Here is a 22,866-nt window from a genome sequence, read left to right on the forward strand (position 1 = left end):
AATCAAGTTCCTTGTCAGTAGAAGTTTATCAAAAGTATTAAGTGAGCAAGGTTGCATGGCCTCCTAAAAAAAAAAAAAAAAAAAAAAAAAAGGAAAGGAAAAAAAAAAAGCTAAGAAAAAGAAGCACCAATGCAGGGCAGTAAATTTCAAAATATGGAAGGCTGGCTCCGTGATATATATGAGTGTCTCTTCAGCTGGAATGAGCAGTTTGTTTTTGTGATAGATATTGTAGTTTGAGCTGTGATAGAATCCTTCTCAAGTTTATATGTCATAGACTATCGTTTATGAGAGACCATGTGTTTCTAAATGGTGAAGGTCATGGCTGATGGCAAAAGTAAAAGCAGTGGTGATTCATTAAAAATAGTTAATAGGGCCTGCTGTTGACAGGGATAAATAGCAACACGCTGATTTTTCAACCCACAAGCAACTAGTTCAGGCAATGTTTCTTCTGTGTTTTCCACCACTCCTGATTGCCAGACAGCTGTGAACATACATAGAGACATAAGCAAGATTGCTTCCCCTCTGTTAATAATAGATGCAGGATGGGTTTCCAGTGTGAATGACATTCCTAGATACAGATTTTCCAATCGGCAGCTTGGGCAGACTGACTAAACATTCACTTCACAGTGATTTGTTAGCTAATAATCAAGTTCAGGCTGTACGGTGAGCTCTTAGGGACGAAACACATTAGCTAACTGTACTGCTGGGATCCCAGCCTCCGGTTTCAACAGCAACCAAAGCCCTGGTAGAGCCTAACATCCTTGGAAGCATTGGAGGCATAAAGGATGCTGAGATGGGACCTCACAGCACTGGCACGGCTCAAACATTAATCATCTTTATTGTATGCTTGATCAGAAAACTCTAGCTTCCTTAAACTATTTTTGTTTTCTTTAGAAAAGGTCTTAAAATGCAGTTACAAATAAAAGAGGGGTTGTGGTGGTGCTGTTCTTTAAAAAAATAATAATAAAAAACATTTTTTAAAACAGAGACATCATTAAAATGAAGTTTTAGTCCACTTATCAAAATTTACAAATATAGTTTGCCAAACTGATTTGGGACTGTGTTTGAAAAAAAGTTTGGTAAATGTTCACATATGGGTGGTTTTATTTTTGTTTGGTTTTTAATGCAGAAGGCTTTACTACTAGTATATAGTCATTATTAATATTGGGGGCAAAACAAAACCAAAACCAAAAAAAGGCAGAGCAATGCTTCATAGCTTCCAAAGAAAACACCAACACCTTGAGTCTTCCGGGATTCTTTCTTGAGTCTTTCTGGTGGAGAAACCTGACAAAACTCCACCTTTCGCTTTACCAGATATAGGATCAGATTATCGTTAGTCTAAACTGGTGCAATCGCTCTGAAGCCAATAAGCTGGTTGCTAAAATGAAATGACAGTTTCCTGGCCCTTTAGCTTCTGTCAAACACACAAGCTTCAGCCCTGACATATTCTCAGCCTGAACAGTGCAGAGGCAGACCCCATCTCTCTCATCAGCTCCACTGCAGCAATTTTATACTGCACTAAGGTTTGGTGTATTCATTTTCAGTGACTGATCAGACAGAATGGAAAGCTGGAGAAAGAGATCATTTTATTTCTGATTCTTTTGTTAACTGCATGTTTTGCTCTGTGTCTCGTGACATTGCTCTTGCTCTACCCTTTCTACCTAGCTGACGTCCCAGCTAACGTGAGCACAGAGGCTAGGGAGGTTGGGGTGTGTGTGTCTCCTTCATTTTAAGAAAAAAAAAACAACAACCACGTTTATCATTCAGCTCAAGTAGTTTCCTCCATGATCTCTGTCTCAACTATTTAGAGAGATCCAATCCTTATTTGATTTTGAAGCACTATCAAAATGAGTATGATTAACGACTTCCCTAGGAGTTGATCGTGCTCTGCTTGACTGGTTGAATGCTGGAACACTAACAGAAAGAAGAAAAAAAAAAAAAGGAAAAAATTTACTGGATAATTAAAAATAGTAACAAAGAGAGCAAGAGAAAGAGTGAATCCATTAAGGCTTGGTTAATTCTGCCATCTCCAGTCCTTTGTTCTTCCTATGATACATATGCTTTGCAGCTGCCCAGATCAGAACTGAAATCCCATAATTACTGACACTCCCTCACTTTCTTCCCCTCATTTTATTGTAGGGAAGAAAAAAAAATTTGATTTTTCCCTACTTGCTAGCTTAAGAGAAATGCTTTTTTAGGCACATTGGGAGAGAGGTTATCATCTTGACAGAACAGACCTTTCTTAAATGTAGTTTCATCTCAAATGATTTTACTTTTTTAGGCATTGATCAAATGCTGCTTCCCTTGGGCCTATCACCTCTGGAAACAACACCAGCCTCTAAGTGAAATAGGCAGACAGTGAAAAATATTTAATTACTAAGCAGAAAGGTAAATGAGATAGCCGTGGTGATGATTTTAATGCTTATATTTTGATACTTCTATAAAAGGATCAGCTACCCTAATATAGCCATCTTGAGAAAGACAGGCTGCAGTGGTTACAAATTGACTTTTTATGGAGAAAATAAGACTGTTCCTAACCTATTGCACCGATATTATATTTTGTTAATATTTTATGAAATAAAAGTCCTCCCATTAAGAGTGGCAAATTGCTTTATAATTATAGCACTTCGCACACTAGAATGACTACTTCGTTTTATGGAAAAAAGCTCAAAATACAATTTCATTATCATCCAGTGTCTTTCATCCTCCTAAAGGTTTCAGCAGAAAGCTGTTATATGCGCCTCAGATCTCTCCTTCTCCAAATATTAGCTCATTTAAAAAGAAAAAAGAAAATTGTGGCTTCCACTCCACGCTGCTCCATGCTAATGAACTAGTTGTGTACAGCGCACATAGATCGAGATGAATCAAGTGAGCAACCATAAAATATGGACCCTGTAACTTCTGCATCTACTGGCTGATTTATACAGAGGATGAGCACTGAGTTAACTCAGGTGGTTTAGAAACAGATTTAGTTAAACCTGTGCAACTTCCTGGTGCAGTCCCTCTTAAATCAGGTTAAGAGAACCTTAAATTGATTTAGTTTGATGTGGTTTATAGACCTGAATTGGTTTCTAAACCAATTTAGTTAAAATTGTTATTCAAGTTGTATTCAGACTGCCTCCAAGCTGACCACACCGATCCAAGTCTGAATCTGTCCACTTCTGCAGTTTCCAGATGAGACCCAAGTTGCAGCCCTGAAGATTTTTCATCTTTTTTCTTTGAACGTTTTGGTACAGCCATGAAATTTTTCTCCTGAAAATCATCAGTAGTCTGGCTCATGTATCACTGTCTTCTCTTCTACCTGCACACAGCAGTGTCAGTTTTGGTGCTTAGGATTGCAAGCTCAAAGGTTATTTGATTTCCAGTGAAAGGCTTTGTCTGTCTGCCAGCAGATCATCACTGCAACACTATCAATAGTACACTACCCACGTTACAAATGAGATCTTAGCTGACTCTTGTTACTGAAAATGTTGTCGCTAAAATATTCCAATTTTAGAGGCACTCATTTAAACATAACCTAATTAGTCAAGGTGCAGAAAGAGCTATCAAACAAACAAACAACAAATAAAAAAATATCTTTCCCTCAACTGCAAGGACTTTGTGGAATGCTGTCTGGAGATGACACTAACCCCATCCTCAGAAAACAACACCAAAACAGAAAATCACCAAAAACTCATCCCCAAAGTGAGGTACTTTCAGCTGGCCTCCTGAACAGCAAGGAAGTCTGAAATTTAGCCCTTGGGTGCTAAAATATGAATCAGTTTAAATATCAAAGTTCGAACGACAAACTGATTGTCCACACATAAGCACAAGTCCTAAGAACCAGAAAAGGATCGAACCCCAGTAATTCTTCAGTACAGTGAACTCCTTCCAAGCACTATATCATATTTAAATCCTACTATATATTTAGCTTTTTGTCTGTAAGCATAGAGGAGAGCAATCTGGTTTTACCTTTTTACACTTCTCTCTCCCTCTTTGTTCAATTACTGCCATGGCATCTCGTCCTACTGTTTGTTTTCCAGGTTAAGTGTCTCACCAAAGTAGCTCAGCGCCTGGTGAAGGAGCAGGATGCACTTGCTGCATCTGCAGGACGGCTGCCATTTCCTCAGTATGGGGAGCATTGTCCATTCACCATGCACGTTTGATGTAATCTGGTATTTATGTGCCAAGAAGATGCAAAGACAAGTTGCCTGTAACTCTTCTACTACAATCGTGTGTTATGAATTTCAGCCCTTCAAAGCTAGCTCATCGCACAGAAATACTTGGTTTGTCTAAAAAGGCAAAACCTCTTTGTGGCACAACTTGTAAGGCCAGAGACTCTGAAGAAAACATGTCATTATTTCTGCTATGAAAATTGGTCTGCCTAATGGATTTTAATTAAAATATATTTCTGAGTTTAAAAAAAAAAAAAGGAAAGCAACAGAACTCAAAACTGGACTAAGTACATGAAAAACTAGGTACACCTTTCTACTCTCTCTGCTCCTCTCTACAGATAAAATGTAGCAGGGAGCAGGGGCTTTCTTTCAAAATGAATAACCAATATATTGCTCACTTAGGATTTTACGAGGCTATTCTTCCATGATAGAGATTTTATTATTAAATATTCACCCAGAGGCACAAGTAAAAAATATTATAGGGTGAAAGTATTTGTGTCCTGATTTTTGTCTGACATAGTTTGGCATGATGCTGTCAGTCTCTGTTGTAAGGGACCCTTAGCAGACACATGAGGGGTGTTGACAGGGCAACCAAGACACAGACAGCAGATAAAGCAAGGCCAGCATGCAGACATTTGAATGAAGCTTGCCCTTCCATGTGCTTGAAGTGAATTATGCAAGGTCTTATTTGTTTTAAAGTTTACTACCTTCACAGACAGGTTCCAGTGGAGCTTTTTTTTTTTTTTTTTTTTTTGATATTTACTAGAGCTTCAGGATTCCTCCTAGAGAGCATTAAAGACATATTAATGAAGGAAGATGTCCTTACCCTCTCAACTATTATATTAGAATCTGACCTGAAGATTAATTACTATTTTGGTCTAAACAGCCCTCTGTGTGAGACACGTGCTTTATTCTCTGTTGCTTTCAAAGACTGGACCACAAGTGCCTTGAGACTTCAGTAGGACTTTGCTACGCTGCGGAGGAGAAGAAGGGTTTGACACACTTTGGTAGCCATTGAGAAGCAAAGGGGGCAGTGGTGGTTCCTAGGTCTTGTACCTAACCTCGGGGCTGACTTCACTGAAACATGAGCCTGGACCTTTCCCTTGTTCCCAAGCGCTATTACACAGTGCAAGTTTTACACATAAGGACCCCTCAATTATTTCTGCACTGGCTCTGTACCAATACAAGCACTGGCAAAAATTCAGAATGTTTCCCAAGGGAATTACTAATTGTGTAAGTGTTCTGAGATACACAACAATTATTCACTGATTGGTATTACCTTCTCAGGCTTTTACCGGCCAAGATAACATTACAAAAGTCTTCGGAATACCTTGACCTATCTTAAACAAAAAAAAAAAATAAAATCACACATACCCACAGCAGCCAACTGTCAGAAGCAGGTTAAGCAATCAGTCAGACATTTTGCTCTTTGCCTTTCTCTTTTATGGCTTTGAACATCTATATATATATGTGGAAATGAAAGTACCTTTGCAGGCAGTTGCAGGCAGCTCTGACGGTGTGCAGTGCGGCGTGGATAACTCACATGGCTCGGGACCAGCACAGCTCATCTGGCATCCACCTAGGAGGGATCAGTTGATTTTGCCTTTTTTTTTTTTTCTTTTTTAATTCCAATGACATAGCTTTTGCCACTATAACCAAGAAGGTGATACAAATGTTGGGCTGCATCTCCATAGAGGTTTCCCAGTTCCTCGGGATGGCACAGGGCTGCAACACGCTCTACCCAAACAGCTCTACCCTGAGCCTCCAGTTTCCAGCAGCGCAAGGAACTGGAGCAGCTCATGCCACTGAACTCACCAAAGGCTCGCTTCACTCTTACGTTCTGCTTTACTTACACCCCATTACAAGAAATTTCTTGTAAGGCACCTCTTTAAGGATTATTTTGTAGAAAGACGATGTACATCCAACCACCACACTCCAAAGTAAGTATTTGCACTTTTTTGTAGCTAACAATGCATCAGACCCTGCAGGGTTTTTCTCCCCCTCCTCTTTCCTGCTCTCATTAAAATATTTTTTAATGAAAATGTCATTGACATGTCACATCATTTCACCTAGAGTCAACTCTCAGATGCTCATTACGCTTATTCTTGAGACAAATGTTGGACTAAGAACAAAAAATATTTTTCCCCTTAGGAAAACTAAAATAGTATTAAAAAATAAAATATGAACCACCTCATCAGCAAAATTCATTCATTTCAAGACATTGTTTCAAGTGTTTCAATTAATTAAATATCCTAAAATTGCAAAATTCATTAATTGCGTTATTTTTTTCAGGATACATATGTATTAAGCAAAGGGTGGTTTGTTTTTTTTTTTTTTCAGATAAACAGAACAAGATCACAGAATTCTAAAAGCAAAGTGCTAGGAAAGAGAAAGTTTGATTAATCAGATGCAGAAAAATGTAGATTCACAGAACAAAAATTCATGGAAGAAATCAAAGGCCTGTAAATCTAATGCTGATACCCACTGCTCCCAACCTGACTGGTTAATTAATATTTTTTAAATCATCATCACTCCTAAAACGAATCTCCACAGCAATTATTAAATTCTAGATGAAATTATTAGCACACATCCATACATATTCTTTCTGATCAAAAGAGTCATGCAACAGGGGATTGGGCAAAGCATGAAAGGGCAAATACCAGAAGCAGGTTGAATTCCTGGAACACAGGATCCAAATTGCATCAGCTAGAGAGAAACCAACTGAGCCTTGAAATAAAAATGTAACTTGCTTTTTTTACAAACAAGGATGCTTTACAGCAAAAGTTATTTACAAAAATACCTAAAATGTTTCAGGGTGGCCCTGCCAGTTTAAGAAAACGTAATTGTGGCAGTAAGAGCTGCAGGCTGTGTAGGTGATCGGAATCATTGTTCAGTGACAAAACATCAGTACCATCAGTGGGCAAGTTTGTTAGGGCTTGGTACAGACCAACTTTTATTTTAATGTGTACATTCCATGGGTGTGCACATGTGGTTTTAACTCATACAAAATTACTAATAAGCTGGAAGAAACTTGCACAATTTGAGACAATTTTCCTCACCTTATTTTTAAATTACCTACATTTATAAATACCTTTGACTTAAAAAGCACAGTATAATCAAATTTTTCTCTGGGTTTACTCTTCAGGATTGCAGTCCTGGATCCTGTCCTAACATGCAGACTTTCAGAGAAACACTGTTAATCTTTTTACTTATTTTGTCAGGAGCTCATTTCTGACACGTGCCTGGTGGGAAATAAGGAGCAAGGTAAAAAAAGAAACAAACAAACAAAAAAAAAAAAAACACAACTTTTTTCTGCCAGTGATACAGCAAGAAAAAAAAAATCAAACACTTCCATTTAATGGGAAGGTTATTTAAACTACTGCCTTATGTACATTATTCTGTAGGAAAACAGTCAGATACAGTTTGGGGGTCACGCTGTGTCTCAAACCAAAATAAAGGCATAGGCGATTCTGAAACAGAAACTTCACTTCAGATTCCATTTTTTCCTGATCCATGAAGCCCATTTTTTCCCCTGGTGTTTTCGTTTAAGCCAAGTAATTAGTGTTTTATGAGAGATCCTAACAGTAAAACTAAAGCTCCATCTGTGACTGTTTATACAAATTACATATCTCACCCTATATTACTACTGGTTCAAAAGAGAAAGCCATACCCTATGTATTGCCTATTCCTATGTTTTTTTTTTTGGTATGATACTTTTGCAAACCATATTTTGTTTACAGACTAAAAAAGAGAGGTTGCCAAAACAGCGATTCCAAAAGTAGTTATAAATTACCACCAAAATTAGTATAATAGAGTAACCTTCATGACCAGTTTGTCCTAACACATTTATATACTAAGTTCTCAGGCTCTCCCTTGCAACCTTCTTAAGTCAGGTAAATAATATTTTTATGCCATGAAAGAGGTGGCGTGCTTATAGAAAAAGACAAAAGGAAACCCTTTTCCCTCTGTAACAGTTTTCTGAAGCTCGATTTTGAACCACTGGGGAAAACAGAAAATAAACTGGGAAGTGAAATATTGCTGCCTTGCAACAAAGCAAACAATTTTAGAAGCTTCCAATTCAATGGCAAAAATGCAAGTCAGCACAGAAGATCCGAATGAGGACGAAGTCTCCCAGCCCTCAGGCCCTGCTGGCAGGGCTGGCACAAGCAGCTTTCCTTCTCGCCCCCCCCAGCAGCACGCCTCATTGTCTTCTCACTTGTCTGCAAGGCTGATTTTAACCAGCGTGGGCTCCCATTGAAGGCAAGCGCCACAGCAAGCTGGGCGAGCACGAGGAGACAGAAATGACTGGCCAGGCTGGAAACTGCTGAAATCAGCCCAACCACCCAGAGCAATGAATTGAAAAATGGCATCCCTGAGGTTTTCAGATTGTTACATGTATAATAAAGAGCTCGAGTGGTGCTATTGCACTTTTCAGATTACATGAGTAAGCTAACTTCTAAAAGTTGTGCTATACTTAGAGCCAAACTCAAGTTTAAACTGTTACGATGATGCAGAAATACAGCTAGGGCTCCATAGAGCAGAGTTTAGCTCATCATTTTAAAGCGCAGATAGAAAGCCAAAGTGTTGTCAATTCATAATGTTTTCCTGTTAACCATATCCTAACTAATGCCAGTGTGGCAGACAGCTCCATACCCAAGAATTTGCTTCATATCTGCTTGAGCATGTCTACTAGCATCTTACCACCAAGTCCGGTAGCTCCAGAAACAAAGCAACCCCTTCCCAAAGCCACCCTATATCACTATTGATGATTTCAGTATTTATGCTTCCTCTGACACAGAGTATGTTTGCTTGGTAGCAAAGAAAGAGGCAGCTTTGTTTTAAATCAGGAGCACATTTGTCACAGCTCAGTAAATAATGTATGCTTTCTAAAATAAGCTATACCTAGCCATCCTCTCCAGAGAGCTTTAAGGGAGTAAACAGAATCTCAGTTTAAAAATGCAAACAGCCACTATATGTATTCCCCCATTGGTCCCATCCCCATTTTGGCTGTTATGGGGCCACCAGACTTCCCAGAACACTCCCTGTCCAGAAGCAGGCTAAGAACATCACACAGCAATGGAGCCAAATGACAGAAGTTGCACCATTTTTGGTGCAGAAGTTGCACAATTTTTGCCTGGCATCATAACTGAACGCCAAACCACTGCTAACAGGTGAGCAAGAAGCCCCCACTATTCCCAATTCATGGCTTCTTCATCCGCAGGTGCACCCACCCAGGTGCACACAGAAGCAGCAGACCCCGAAGCCAGCTCCTCCCCACCACAGTTGGATGTCCCGTACAAAGGAAGAATTCCCAACACCACCCACCAGGCAGTGAATCCACAGGACCAAGGCTTCTGTGCACGCTCCTCTGGCACCAGGTAGATACAGGCAGCGCACCCTGGTCTCACAGAGTCCCCACGAGGGCTCAGAGCAGGGCAGGAAGCACTTGGTGAAGCTGCGTCTTCTGCGGGAACTTCCCAGGGTAGGCAGGTGCCTGAGGGAGCTGCCCAGGTAGAGACGGCAGCTGCAGCTTTATATGAAGCCCCTCCATGCTGCAATACACTAAGATGTTGCTGTCTTTTTGATATGTCTTACCTTAAATATTGAATGAATCATGTGGCTGGTTATTCTTCACCATCACATTCTAGACTCTGATCTCAAAAGGCTGCTCATACATCATGCAGCATAAAAGCTAATACGATTTCAGGAGGTGTAGTACATGGCCAAGGTCAGGAACATTTTCTCTCTGCTGGCACTTTCTAAGCACTTAACAAAAGCTTGTCTTAAACAAGAGGTTTGTTACGATAACGACAAAAGAGGCTACACCCCTGACCACCAATTGTATCTGTTTTAACTCATGCAGGCAATGATATTTAAGAATTGAGAAATCTAAGTTAGTGTACAATTAAGGGTTTAATTTGCACGGTTATTTGTCACTGCTACTCACACACATCAAGTGTTGCTTACAAACGGCCTGCTAAACATCCAGCCGTACAGACGGGTACAGGGCTTGTGCATGCCAATATTGTGCCGGGTTTGACTGCACAGCCACAGTCTCAAAGCGATGGGAAATAATGAACGTGCAGAAACCAGAATGCGAGTATTTAAATAATTCAGTGCTACAGTATCGAACCCCCAAGTTCTCTTTCACTTCTTCTAAAAAATTGCACCCAAGACAAAGGTCTGCTATTAAAATAAAGGTTTAGAAAGAAAAAGGTTGTAATTATAAATCTTTTCTTCCTAACAATGTTTTTTTTTTTTGTTTTGTTTTGTTTTTTTTTTTAAGTAAATACTTGCAAATCAAGGAAAATGTTACTTTAATATTGGTAATTGCTATTAGCAATGCATTTACATATGCTGCTTGAGAAACAGTGGAACATGGCTAACCGTAACATTACCAAATAAAAACACATTTGGGGGGCATTTGAATGTTACCCTTCCTCATGAAATAAATTTTAAAAATAAATAAAACATACACTACTTTGCCCACACTGTAATTTGTCAACTGTTGAGGAAATTGGCATGTCTTTTCTGCTGATTTATTGGTTAATCCCAACAATTCATTGCAGAAAAGGCCAACAATGAATTACAATGTGAGGAAAAATTAACCAGTGCATTTAAAAAGTGCTTAACTATACAGCCCTGAAAGCAAATTTCAAAGCTCTCACAGACCTTGCTAAAATATTTTAGGTACCACTGCAGATATCTACAGTTACAGATACACTATTGCAGACAGTAATTTAATAGTAACAAATATTCTCTCAAATATTCTCTGTCTTTTAAGTATTATACCTGTGTAATAGCCTTGCTAATATACTCTCCTAGATTTAATGTCCAGTGTTCAATAAACAAATAGTTCCTGGATCCCCAAAACATGAAAGGGACAGGAGATGTTATGTCAATTTAATAAGCACTGGGTACACTGGATATTTCTATATACAAACTACACAAATTACTTGATTTAAGCCAATAACTAATCCTATTTATGATAATATAACAACTTCCTGCTCTTAGCATTAGACAGGTTTTGAAACTAAATATGTAACATATTTAATACCTATATCCATATACGACTACAAACTTTTAGACACCTTATTTTCACATAAAATCACCTGTATGCCTTTAAAAATGTCAGCTGCAGATGATATGCATAAAATATTGGTAATCAGACTTTTCTTTCTCTTTGGCTTTACAGTGTAAGAAAAGGAAAATAAGAAACACCTTGAGCTGAAGTAACAGGGGCTGTACAATTAAACCATACTTGTTGCTTTTGGATATAATTCAGAGACGATTTACAGTCAATGGGAGTCTTTTGAAAAAGTACAAGAGGTTTGTAACAAACAAATTTCAAGGGTAAACCCACACTGTGCAGTACAGCATTGTGCAGAAAAATACACCAAAGGCCACTCAGTTCGGATCTGGTTTACACCTTCAACTTCCACCCACCTTTTAGGTAGCACATCTAAACACGGTGGGCTCCACCTTCATTCCCACTGGGTCTTCTGTCCCCCATGGCTTGTTTTGGAGAGCTGTGCCAGAATCTCAATGGTTAGTTCTCAATCTAAATTTATTCAGAGCAAGATTACACACATTTGTTCTCCCACCAGATTTGCGTTAGCTTAATTATAGTTTCGGGGCATGCAAAGAATATGGTTGTATACGGGTTGCATACCTTAATTTTGGCCCGAAGTTATCTCCGTAGCAACTGTATCCTGAAGCCCTGTAATTAGGTCCTTAGTTGCAAATTTCATACTGTACCATGGAATTCCTTTAAATTGAGGTTCCAGAGCACTTTTTCCTCACAATTTTTCAGTCCAGTTAACTCGATTGATCTTTAATTAATCCGTTTCCCTAATTCTTCCCTTCTGAAATTACTTCAGTGTTTACGTACATCCTTCCACCTAATTTAAACTGAATTGCTAGTGATCACTTACTTCAAAGTTAACATCTCCACATTCCCCATTCCTCACTAAATTTAAGTCTGAAGTATGACAGTCATGTGCTCGGCTCCATGCAATACGTGAAAAACTGAATTTTGCCTCCTGAAGAACAAGACTTCCAAGACAGAATTCATGCTCCTGCCTCTCTCAGGCACCCGGCCCTGCCTTTATTCTCCTGCCAAAAGTAAGCAAGCAAAGCTCATCGTGGCCACCTACTCATCAAGGCAGTGAACTCACCAGGGACTCAGTCAAGAGCAGCAGCCTGCTTAGCTACAAAACGTGGGCTCCAGGTGACCTTGTTGAGCAGCACTGCCTTGTCATCCCAGTTTGCACTCCCACATTTTGGCTCAGCAGTAGCAAGAAGAACAAATAGCAACGTGGAGGCATGCACAGGTGGAGTTTTTAGGTTACAGTAGACCTGCACTGCTGCCTACTGAGCAAGGCACGGCGGAGCATGGCAGGAAACAGAGGTGCACATTCAGGGGACTGGCATCTACTAACCAGCACTTCATCTCTTTCTAACATTTAGCCAGGTAATTCTTCTGGCTGGGAAATACTTCTTTACTTCTTTTACTAAATACTTCTATAATACTTAGCCACTTCAGAGGCTCGTTAAAAGAAAAACAAAAATCAAAACTCCAGCTGATAAATTTTGCAGATTCTAGACTTACTTGTCTTTATGCTTGTTATTATTTGAACAAATTTCTACGTATGTGCCTTGCAACCTACCAGCAACTCTATAATGGAACTGGAGAACCCAGCAAGGCACAAATTTATAAAAATTATGCTACATTATTTAGAATGAATATTCTAAACTAAGAAATAGCCATTCTGTTACTAACTCCACTTTGCACCCTTACTAGACAATTTAGAAATGTTTGAGCAATAAGAATAGAAGCTAGAAACCCTGATGACAAAAGGGCTACTTAAAAACAAAAGGAACCAAACCAAACAAACAACTCCCCTCCTACCCCAAACACAGAAAGTCTGGCACAAATTTTGGGTAGACCCAAGTCCACGGCACGTACCAGCAGCACCGACCACCTTTCAGGACGGGACAAGCAGGCATCGTCCCCATAGGCAGAGCACGCTGTGGGTACTGGAAGCCAGGAAAAGCTGTCAAGAAACTTTCAAAGCTGCTGCTCCTAGGCTGAGTGTGCCAACAGGACATACAATATTCACGGCACTTGACCCAGCCTCCGTCGGTGTCAGATCACATCTGCCACTTGGATGGTGGGAGAGCTGTAAAAAGAGGCAGCGTTTTGCCACAAACCACTTCAGTCAAAGGAGGTCTATTGTTTTTGCAACTGCAGTGCAGACCTGAAGGCACTGAACTTTGTATGTTGGAGATCTCAAACATCTCTAGGCATCAGAAAGCGTAAGATCTCACAACTTTGTCCAAACTGAGCCCCAAAGCCTTGCTGTCAGGGTACCACCTACTGCTGAGAGATCCGTGACACAGCCGCTTGAACACTAGTTAAAGCAAGCAGATCCCGCATCCAATTTGCCACGGAGAGAGAAATTAGGTTGCAAAAATAAAAACTCTCACAATTTGGTGAGTCTGCATACAAAAACCTGCAGCACTCGCATGCTGTAGCGGCTTCTCTGTGAAGCCTTAGAGGCTCTTTGGATGCGTTAGCAGTTCAGTCATGAGACCAGTACACTTTGATCAGCATAGCAAAACACCGCAGAAAAATTAGCAGATTCGGCTTCTTATGATAATACACAAAGCACGTTCACAACTGCGTGCAGCTGTTGTGATTTTTAAAAGAAATTGTTCCCGTACAATTAAAAACTTTTATCTGTTGAATCTTTGATACAGTCACAAACTGCAAAATTTGGCGAAACATCACTTTGGCCAGGTATTTTTGCCTACTGCTGAAGAGGACTGTCATGCACGGTCCTTTCAAAACTCACAAACCAAAACCAAGCCAATACGCATACTAAAAATTGGAAACATTATTCCAAGTTATTCACTGGAAGACTTAATTTGGGCCACCCCAAGGCCACATGGGTCAAAACTGGTAGAGAATTTGTGTGAAACTCACCGTAACACACTTGGAGAGTGAAAAAACGTTTCTGAAGATCAATTTTCTGAACTGTCAGCGGACCTGTCAGCAGCATGCAGTAACAGCAACGCAAGGCCAGATGCAATATCTTTTTCTGCTTAGGAAAATCTGAACCTTCATTTCTCATTCCACAAGCCAAAACCATACACAGCGTCTGTGAATGTGATCTCAGCCTCTGCCGTTGATACTCCTTCAGTTAGTGCAAAATATGTAAATATTTACTGAGGGAAAAAAAAAAAAAAAGAAAAAGGCCTAAGAAAGTGACTGTACTGCCTGGTCTGCGAGTTAATTTTGTAAGATGCAGGTTCAACCGAGAAAAGACAGGAAGCAGCAGGGTGTTTTTGTGCTTATTTAAGTTGGAATTATATGCTTTGTTCACTTTCCCCTCCTTCATTTAGATAAGAAAGTAAATAGCCAAGATTTGCTTTGGCTCAAAAGCAAGTTTTCTGCCAGCTTCTTTTTTTTTTTTTTTCTTCAACAGCTGACCTAAGACTTAAAAACAAGCAAACAAACAAAAAACAACAAAAACACACCAATTATTTGCAGCTACTGAATTGTGACTGCATTCTGGAACCAACAGGATTATCAGGAGGAAGAGGCAGGAGCAGGAGGACCATCTGTTGGCAGACATTGTCTAGAAATTGGATGGGAACTATAACACCCCACCAACAAATGACATGCTAAGAAATCACAGCGGAGCACGTAGCCTCTGACAGGTTATTATCGGGAAGCATATTGACAGCTTATCAGCAGGCAATACCAATACTGCCCCAGGGGAACTGTGCTGTACTAAGTCAGGAAAGCCAGCGCAGTTGCTCTGAAGCAAGCAGATGATAGAGCAGATGAGAAACAGCGTGCACAGCAAGAGCTGGTAGCACGATAACCTACCTCCTCAGGGCACCAACCTCACCCGAGTGTGAACCGAGGAGATGCAGCTGAGAACTATCCGAGGGGATGAAGCAGCAACCTCAGAAAGGCATTTGGCTGCATCAGCACCACCTCGCAGCGAAGCTATCACTCAGCAATTTTAAAAAAGGAATTTCATAATGGAATGTATGACAGCAGCACACACGCTGCAAAAAGCATTTTTGTGTGGCAGTGAACTAAATTCACTTGCCAAACTGTATTTGCAACGTTCAGTACCTCTGCATTGTACGTATGCACACATTCAGCTTTTAATCAAAGTGATGGCATTTGTGTTATGTTTATATATGCCCTATATAATGCTGTCATTTTGCAGAAATCCAATATTTGAGTGACATTATTAATTCAGATAATTACAAATTTATTTATTCAGTAGGAACAAAAGCCATCTCAATCTCCTTCCCACATTGCTCACACTCCTTAGCTGCATTTTATTTCTTATGCTGAGGATTTTATCACCTTTCCAGACTTGAAATTAACAGTTTCTGTTCAAGGCAATAGAAAGTTGTTTCCTTGGTCCTTATTCTGCCATTCCAAGGGAGTTTATGGGACCAAAAGCTCTGCTACCAGGTAGCTGGGAGATCCCTGACCCCAGAGACAGTCTTGCAGAGGCTAGTTGAGCCAGCTCTGTGCCACACTTCAAACCTCTGCAAAAAATGCTGGTGCTCGGCAACTTCAGAAAGGCCCCAGAGACGAGGACGGAGGAAATGGTATGGCCAATACAAACCACGACAAGCAACTCCCAGCTGGGACACAGACCCTTGGCGATAGCAGGAGCTGGCTGAGGATGGCCCAGCTGTGTTATTCCAATACCTACAGTCTCCCCGGAGATGCTGCAGGATCAAGGATGGCAGAAAAAGTGTTTTGTAGCCACACATAGGGCACAGTTGAAGAATAATCCCACAGGGTGTATACGGTGCCCAAATTTATTCTGATTTTAATGCTTATTGATTTTATTATGCTGCTCTTACATGTTGTCTGGTAGCACTTTATAAATGTTTTATGTAAAATAAATAATTCAAGAAACACACAGCTTTCTTCAGTAAAGTTTATGACATCATGAGAGCTATTTTTTTGTTACTATACTGACTGCAATGATGAAAGAAATAGGAAAACCGGGATCTAGACATTTCAAACGTGACCATTTTCTAAATCACAGCTGCTTTTTGTGTTGCAGCAACTCTATGTTCAGGTCTTTATTAAACAGAGAATATAACACAATTCTGTCCCTTTCTGGTGCTTTTTAACATTTCTCCCCTCTGACTCTTGCTTACAAAATCAAGTCCATAAACAGACTGCAGCTTTCTGTATTTTAATGTTCCTTTGTCTGTATTTCCCCCTTATTTATTCTCTTTTTGTTTTGTCTTCATTACCTCTCGCATCATATCAAAGGGAAGAAGTGCAAACCAAGCTAAGAAAAGCCTCGCTTTTAACCTAATTGAATCGATTGACATCTGCTTTTTTAACATCCTTACGGTCAACTGCCATGAAAACAGTCAACCAGTCGTAATGGTTAAAATCAGATAGGCAAGTTTTTTCTAATAATACTGCACCTGCCCTTACGTACCTCATACCTTCCACACCTACCAGCCAGTTCCTTTACCCCCCAGCAGAAGAACAAGCGTTTACCTACACGATTCCTAGCACTGTGGTATCTCGGTGTCACTACATTCCTATACTGACACGTTAATATCTACACTCATCACTTCAAAGGAATTAATAGATCATGAAACACGGTTACGTATCTGTGTTTTTTACAGCTGTCAAGCTGGCTCTTAATCCTGCTGCACAGAACGTTTTCTGACTTCACAGAATCACTGCAGCAAGTTGCAAATTTCATGAAATGAAGAAATCCTGCCTGGGGCATGCACACAGATAATGCTGTGCATATCTTGCTGCAAGTCATCATCAAGTCAGCACACCGCTCACCTCCCATAGCACTGCTCTAGGGGGAAGACAGAGCAAAGCAGGGGCAGGGATGGGGAGTCAGAAGGATCCTACTTTGTTAATTTTACTGTCCCATAGTACTCCCTTATGCATTTATCCAGTAGGCGCAAAAAACTAGTCAAGACAGGGTAGAAACCCAAAGATAACTCCTCTTCCTTGAAATTTAGAAAGTCATATCTCCCTGGCACATATAACCCAAGCAATGATCACAGCACTGCATAAGAGTAGCTTGCTGGACTACAGCTAAACTCAGACCTCACAAACAGCAAGTAAATAAAACGAGAGCCTCTGTTCACTTCACCATAGGAAATACTGAGCCAGGAATTCCCTGTCTTTTGCTACCGGATTCACTGGGTCCTCCTGCTTCAGCATTTTTCTTAGCTCTGACTCAGACATCACTGTTTTAGAATTGTAGAATGTGTTAACATTGCTAGGTGAAAGCAAAAAAGCAGGCTCCAAAATAAAAGACACCTTTGTTTCAGAGAATAATGTAAGCCATTAGCATGTTTTTTCACCATTACTGTTGAACAATCCAACAATTTTGGTCTTACACATCCATACATTTTTATCCTTATCATATTCATAAGAAGTGACACAGTCTGAGGGCAGGGCTATCTAAAAAACAAACCCTGACCAGATCTAGGGTATCTGCAAATGTAATTCCAAGCTGACATAAACACCTAGAAACCTGGGGAGGGCTCTACCAGGAAGTATAGGGATAGGACGAAGGGGAATGGCTTTAAAGTAAAACAGAGTAGATTTAGATTAGACATAGAGAAGAAATTCTTCACTCGGAGGGTGGTGAGGCACAGGTTGCCCAGAGAAGCTGTGGATGCCCCATCCCTCGTGTTCAAGGTCAGGCTGGATGGGGCTTTGAGCAACCTGGCCTGGTGGGAGGTGTCCCATGGCAGGGAGGTTGGAATTAGATGGGCTTTAAGGTCCCTTCCAGCCCAAACCATTCCGTGATTCTATGAAACCAAGTATTTAGAGCCTGGAAATGTATATAAGCATTTATATAATCGTTCATATGAAGTGCTTCATCATCACGGACACCTAACTTGCATGGTCCATGACAAAAAGGGGAAAAAAGGTTGGCACGCAGAACTCAGCAAGAGACTTGGAGAGCACAGCTTCTTCCTAACTCACTTCGGAGGAAGCCAACATCCACAGGTAGCTCAGCTGCGATCCCACGCTGCCTTCTCATGCCAGTGTGCAGCAGTCCTGCAGTGGGCTGTGTCCTAATGCAGATGGCCATCAGCAAACAGCCAGGCAGCTGCTGAACACAGCATGCGGCAAGCTAACAATCTTCTACCTTCTGCACTCTTGTTGATCAGTGATCAATATTTTCAACAAACAGAACAGCATCCTCATGACACCAGGACACACAGAGCTGCTTCCACGCCTCAGCACTGGTGTCTGCGGCAACTACAAAGCATTCCATGTGGCTTGCAAATGCAAGTGTTTACATCTAAAACAAATCTAAAACTTTTTGTTGTTATTTCCTAGGTCTAAAATGGCCAATTCATTAAAAAATTAAACACGATGCTCTTTTCTTCCTCTGAAATGGTTTTCCTAAGGTTCTGAACAACTGCAAAGGTAGTGCAAGAAGTCATACCAATAAGACTTGCCTTACAGGCATGAGCTTTCTTGATCAAAGCCCATTAAAATATTTAACATACTTAAATGCCAAAATAATACATATTTTATTTATCTCAACAGTGGAGATAAATCCTACTGAGAGAATGCTTTTGCTTAGTAATAATGCAGAGCAGGCTAAAGGCCTCTGCTGAGAGAAGAATGCCTGGTGCTAATCCGTGCGGTCAGAGATGAACCTATGAAGGGTTTCCAATCTAAATACCTAAGGTTCAGAAAGAGTTAAAAAGCTCTGTTGATCTCTTAGCACAACATTTCGAATACACTGGACACTTCAAGAACAAGCATTCGCTGCTTTTTCACAACCATTTGATATATATGCAGTGGATAAGTAAAACACACATTTAGAGCAGCAATGCTTTAAAATAGTTGTGCATTGGTATCAGGAACTATTGTGAGGAACAGTACAGAATCCTGTCCTCTGTTTTGTAAACTCTGCACCACAGCTACACTTTAAGATTGACAGTTTCACCTCGCGTGTTTGCTTTTTCATTTGTCTTACGTCTTAAATGGCACCACTTGTACACAGCTCCCATTCAGAGGCAGTTTGGTGTGTTCAACGAGCTCCTGGAGCCCATCTTCTTTCTCTGGGTACTGAGGCAGTTTTGATGTGCCCTTGTGCTAGCAAAGGGTTAAAAACTTTTCTTATGTTCCTACTGGGTTGTAAAAGAAACTGCTGAAGCTGATCAATGACCACTGTTAAGACCTGGAAACCAATTATAAACCTGAAATTTGTGATGAACAAAGCTCTGTAACACTAGGATGAAAACTACTGAATTAGTCCAGTTCATTAAAATCATTAATAGTCATGAAATGAAAACCACCAGAGTCCAAAAAGGCTTAATGCCCTATCCATATTAATTAGATGGGAGCAAATCTGAAGTGAAAAGCAGCACATGCTTTGTAGAATTAGCAATTGCTCTCTACAGACTACACAGATCTCTATTAAAATTCAGTTTAATTAAAATTGATCACGTTAAGAAACTGATGTGGTTAATTAACTGAATTCCTGGACTTCTTTTCATACATTTCACAAATGCATTGTACACCGCTTTCCTGGGCGACAGCTCACGCTGCAGTGAAAATGTTGATTTCGCAGGTTAACGCTGCGCGTTCCGTGAGGCCGAAGGCTCAGCACCCCGCCAGGAAGCGCGGGCAGCACCGAGAGAGCAACGGGCCCTGGGAACCACCAAAATCTGCCCCCAGAAAGCCTGGCTGGCATCTGAACAGCTTACCTTGTAGATCAGCACGGATCTCTGGGCATACACCAGATGTCTTTTAGAGCTTTCCGAAGGTCCAGTTAGAACTAAAAGCACGTCACGCGCACTGCACCAGCACAGACTGACCCAGGCAGGCAAAGGATCTGGTCCATGCAGTCTGTGAATATAAACATGCGGGCTGCAACCATCCCAGTTCTTAAAGCACGTTGTCCCCATGTATTTCACCAGGATGGATGAAATAACAGGGCTTGGCTAAAGGCTTAAGTTAGAGCTGCCCAGAAACTCGGAGTTGGCACAAGCAGCAGTGGTCTCTACGCTGTTTCCCAGCAGACCAGCAACCTGGTACCTCCGGGAGTTTGCAGTATCATTTCTAAACAACTAGGTAACAACTTTCAGAGCTTTAAACTTGGAATAAACCACTGCTACCCTACCAACTTGACGAGATAAATCTTAACTGGATGCAACATCCTATTTTTACGATATCATTGTTTGAAAATAAGCACCAAATGAAATAGCACAATGAGTTCTGCTGTCCTGTTTTTAGTAAGCAGAATCCAGGATTTTCTTTTCTGTGCCATTATTCATGGGTGGCTTTTGGTCTGTGGGAGCAACTCAGTCATAAAGTACTGCTGCAAGGAATTCTTGTGTTTCAGAACATCACTTCTTACAAAAGATCAGCAAATAGCCCAGTGCCTGCCCCTCACATCATGCCATTCAAGATGACATCAATGCAGCCACTGTTTGAAAGGAAGCAGACAGACAGACATCAGTACTGACACGGCATATAGGATCATGCTACAACATCCAGATTATCATCTGAACTGCCAGCCAGGTGGCTTTCCAGCAACAATGAATGTGGAATCCTCCATGACTTGGAAGCAACAATACTTCTGGATGCAGCCCAGAGGTACAAAACAATATTTTAAAGGGTGGACAACTGTGGCCAGACAGCTCCTGAGTGGATCAGGGGTTTGAAAATGAGAAGAAGTCTACATGGATGTTACAACAATTACCAAAGAATTGCAATGCCACAAGTTTATAATGCATAACTCAGCTTTACACATGAATTTTAAACACCTTTCATTTAGATTCAAATCTATCTGAATAATGCCGCTGAACTTGGCATAACCACATCTTGTTCTTTGTTACTTCCATTGCCTAAATTCTAACTTTTTCTTCTCAGAACACATTTTGCTACTCAATGATTGCTATTAATATTTAGTGCTAATGACACGCTTTATACACAGATGTTGCGTACAGGCCACCCATGTATGTGGATGGACAAACATATGCGTGTATGTTATCTATGTATGCGTGTGTAGAACCAACTGCAGTTAATTCCAGCACTTTTTTTAAAAAGAAAGAAAAAAGCAACATCAGACTAGGATATAAGATACATGGCTGACTCTTAATTCCCTCATGGCCAAACCCTTGTTAATGTCTTGGCCTGTCTCAGTAAAATGATCATGGTTCAAGTAATGTAAAACACACGCGTTCAATCATTTTCCTTTTCCCTAAAGGCAAACACTTTCTTATCATGGTGAAACAGGAGTCCTATGCTGATACACTGGAGAGCCTAAGTTCTTTTAAGCCTCATCAGAAAACTGAATACTTACTGCAACCTATCATTTGTACTCAGTGCTCAGTACAGAGTAAAACAAAAGCGTAATGCTGACTGAACCTCCTGTGTTTGTTTGCATTATTTTGCATTGCATAAGCCTAAACAGCTGCCTTGCAAAATGAGAGTAGACAAGGAAAGACACAATATCAAACAGAAAAACAAAACAAAACAAAAAAACACATTACATCTATTTATATTTAAATCAGAATTTCATAGCCAATAGTTAAATACAATTGGTTGAGACGAGGTGCTTGATATACTTGCCTTGGAAGGGGGGTTATTTTACTAAAGCACTTCTCCCAGTAACCCCACAGAAGGCAAGACCTTAACACAGCAGGTGTACACTCTTACTTGAACAGGGTCTTCTTATAATCCACTTTTTATAATAAAAACAGAATATTCATATTTTAAGAAGTTAAGTGACAGTACAGGTACAACTGGAGAAAATGGAATAAAGGAAACTCCATGATAATCAAAGCAGGTTCTGCACTGGTTAAAAAAACATCAGCAACAATGATTACTAAAAAACCCCTTTAGAAAATTCTATCGTAAGTTGCCTTATTCATTTTTCCTTAGAGGTTCCTATGCTGATCTTCAGTTTCTCAAAGAAGTGCTTGAAAACTTCCTAGGGCTACCAGGCCAAGCTGCATCATTTCCCTGCGTAATAGAAAAACAAACTGGAGTTGTCCCTTTCAAAGCAGAAGTCAGGGAAGTTCACAGGAGTCATGAGAGATGACAGAAAGGGAACAAGAAATGTATGACGATCAAATCCACCCTTGTACAGAACAGGGCCAGACCTCAAACCTTGAGTGACTTCCTGGGCATTCACTGCCTAAGGCTGTGGCATTTTCTGGAGCAGCTCTGGCTCTCTCCTACCCTGCTCCTCAAGCGCAACTCCAACAGCTCCCAGCTCACCAGGACTCCCCAGGCACACAAAGGTAACAGCAGTGATTTCCAAAGGGGCAATAAGAAGTCCTTCCCCGTTCATCTGTGCATCCATGGCAATTCCATGCCACCAACAGGCATGCCACTACCAGCAAATCAGACTCCTTAATTTCTACTTATGAAGGAAATCACACCTAACAGAACTGAATGAGACCTAACACAGAGACCAAGCCTCCACCTGCTTTATAATCACACGAAGCTACTATAACTATTCAGTTAGTGGCATTACTCCAGGTTTACAGATGAAACAAATAAAAGGAAAAGAGAAAAACCTTGATTTGCCAACAGAAATACAGGCCATGCTGTATTCTATTTTAAACAGATCAGGAGGACAAGACCCCAACCAAACAAAAAGCAGCGGTTTCTTCTGTAGTTAAAAGCCTGAATCATCAG

At 40.5% G+C, this 22,866-nt stretch overlaps 2 long non-coding RNA genes across 2 annotated transcripts in view; both read right to left on the minus strand.

Annotated features, from left to right (window-relative positions):
- LOC137857886 (uncharacterized) overlaps positions 1 to 22,866 on the minus strand; it is an 83,414-nt gene that overhangs the window by 30,352 nt on the left and 30,196 nt on the right. The gene's annotated exons all lie outside the window — the stretch shown is intronic.
- Positions 1,056 to 11,686, minus strand: LOC137856607 (uncharacterized). Its single transcript, XR_011096623.1, has 3 exons — positions 11,601 to 11,686; positions 5,641 to 5,733; positions 1,056 to 3,301 (listed from the first exon to the last, which is right to left on the minus strand). It is a non-coding gene; the product is annotated as an uncharacterized lncRNA (long non-coding RNA).

The sequence above is a fragment of the Anas acuta genome, chromosome 5, assembly GCF_963932015.1.
Source record: "Anas acuta chromosome 5, bAnaAcu1.1, whole genome shotgun sequence".
Taxonomy (NCBI): Eukaryota; Metazoa; Chordata; class Aves; order Anseriformes; family Anatidae; genus Anas; species Anas acuta.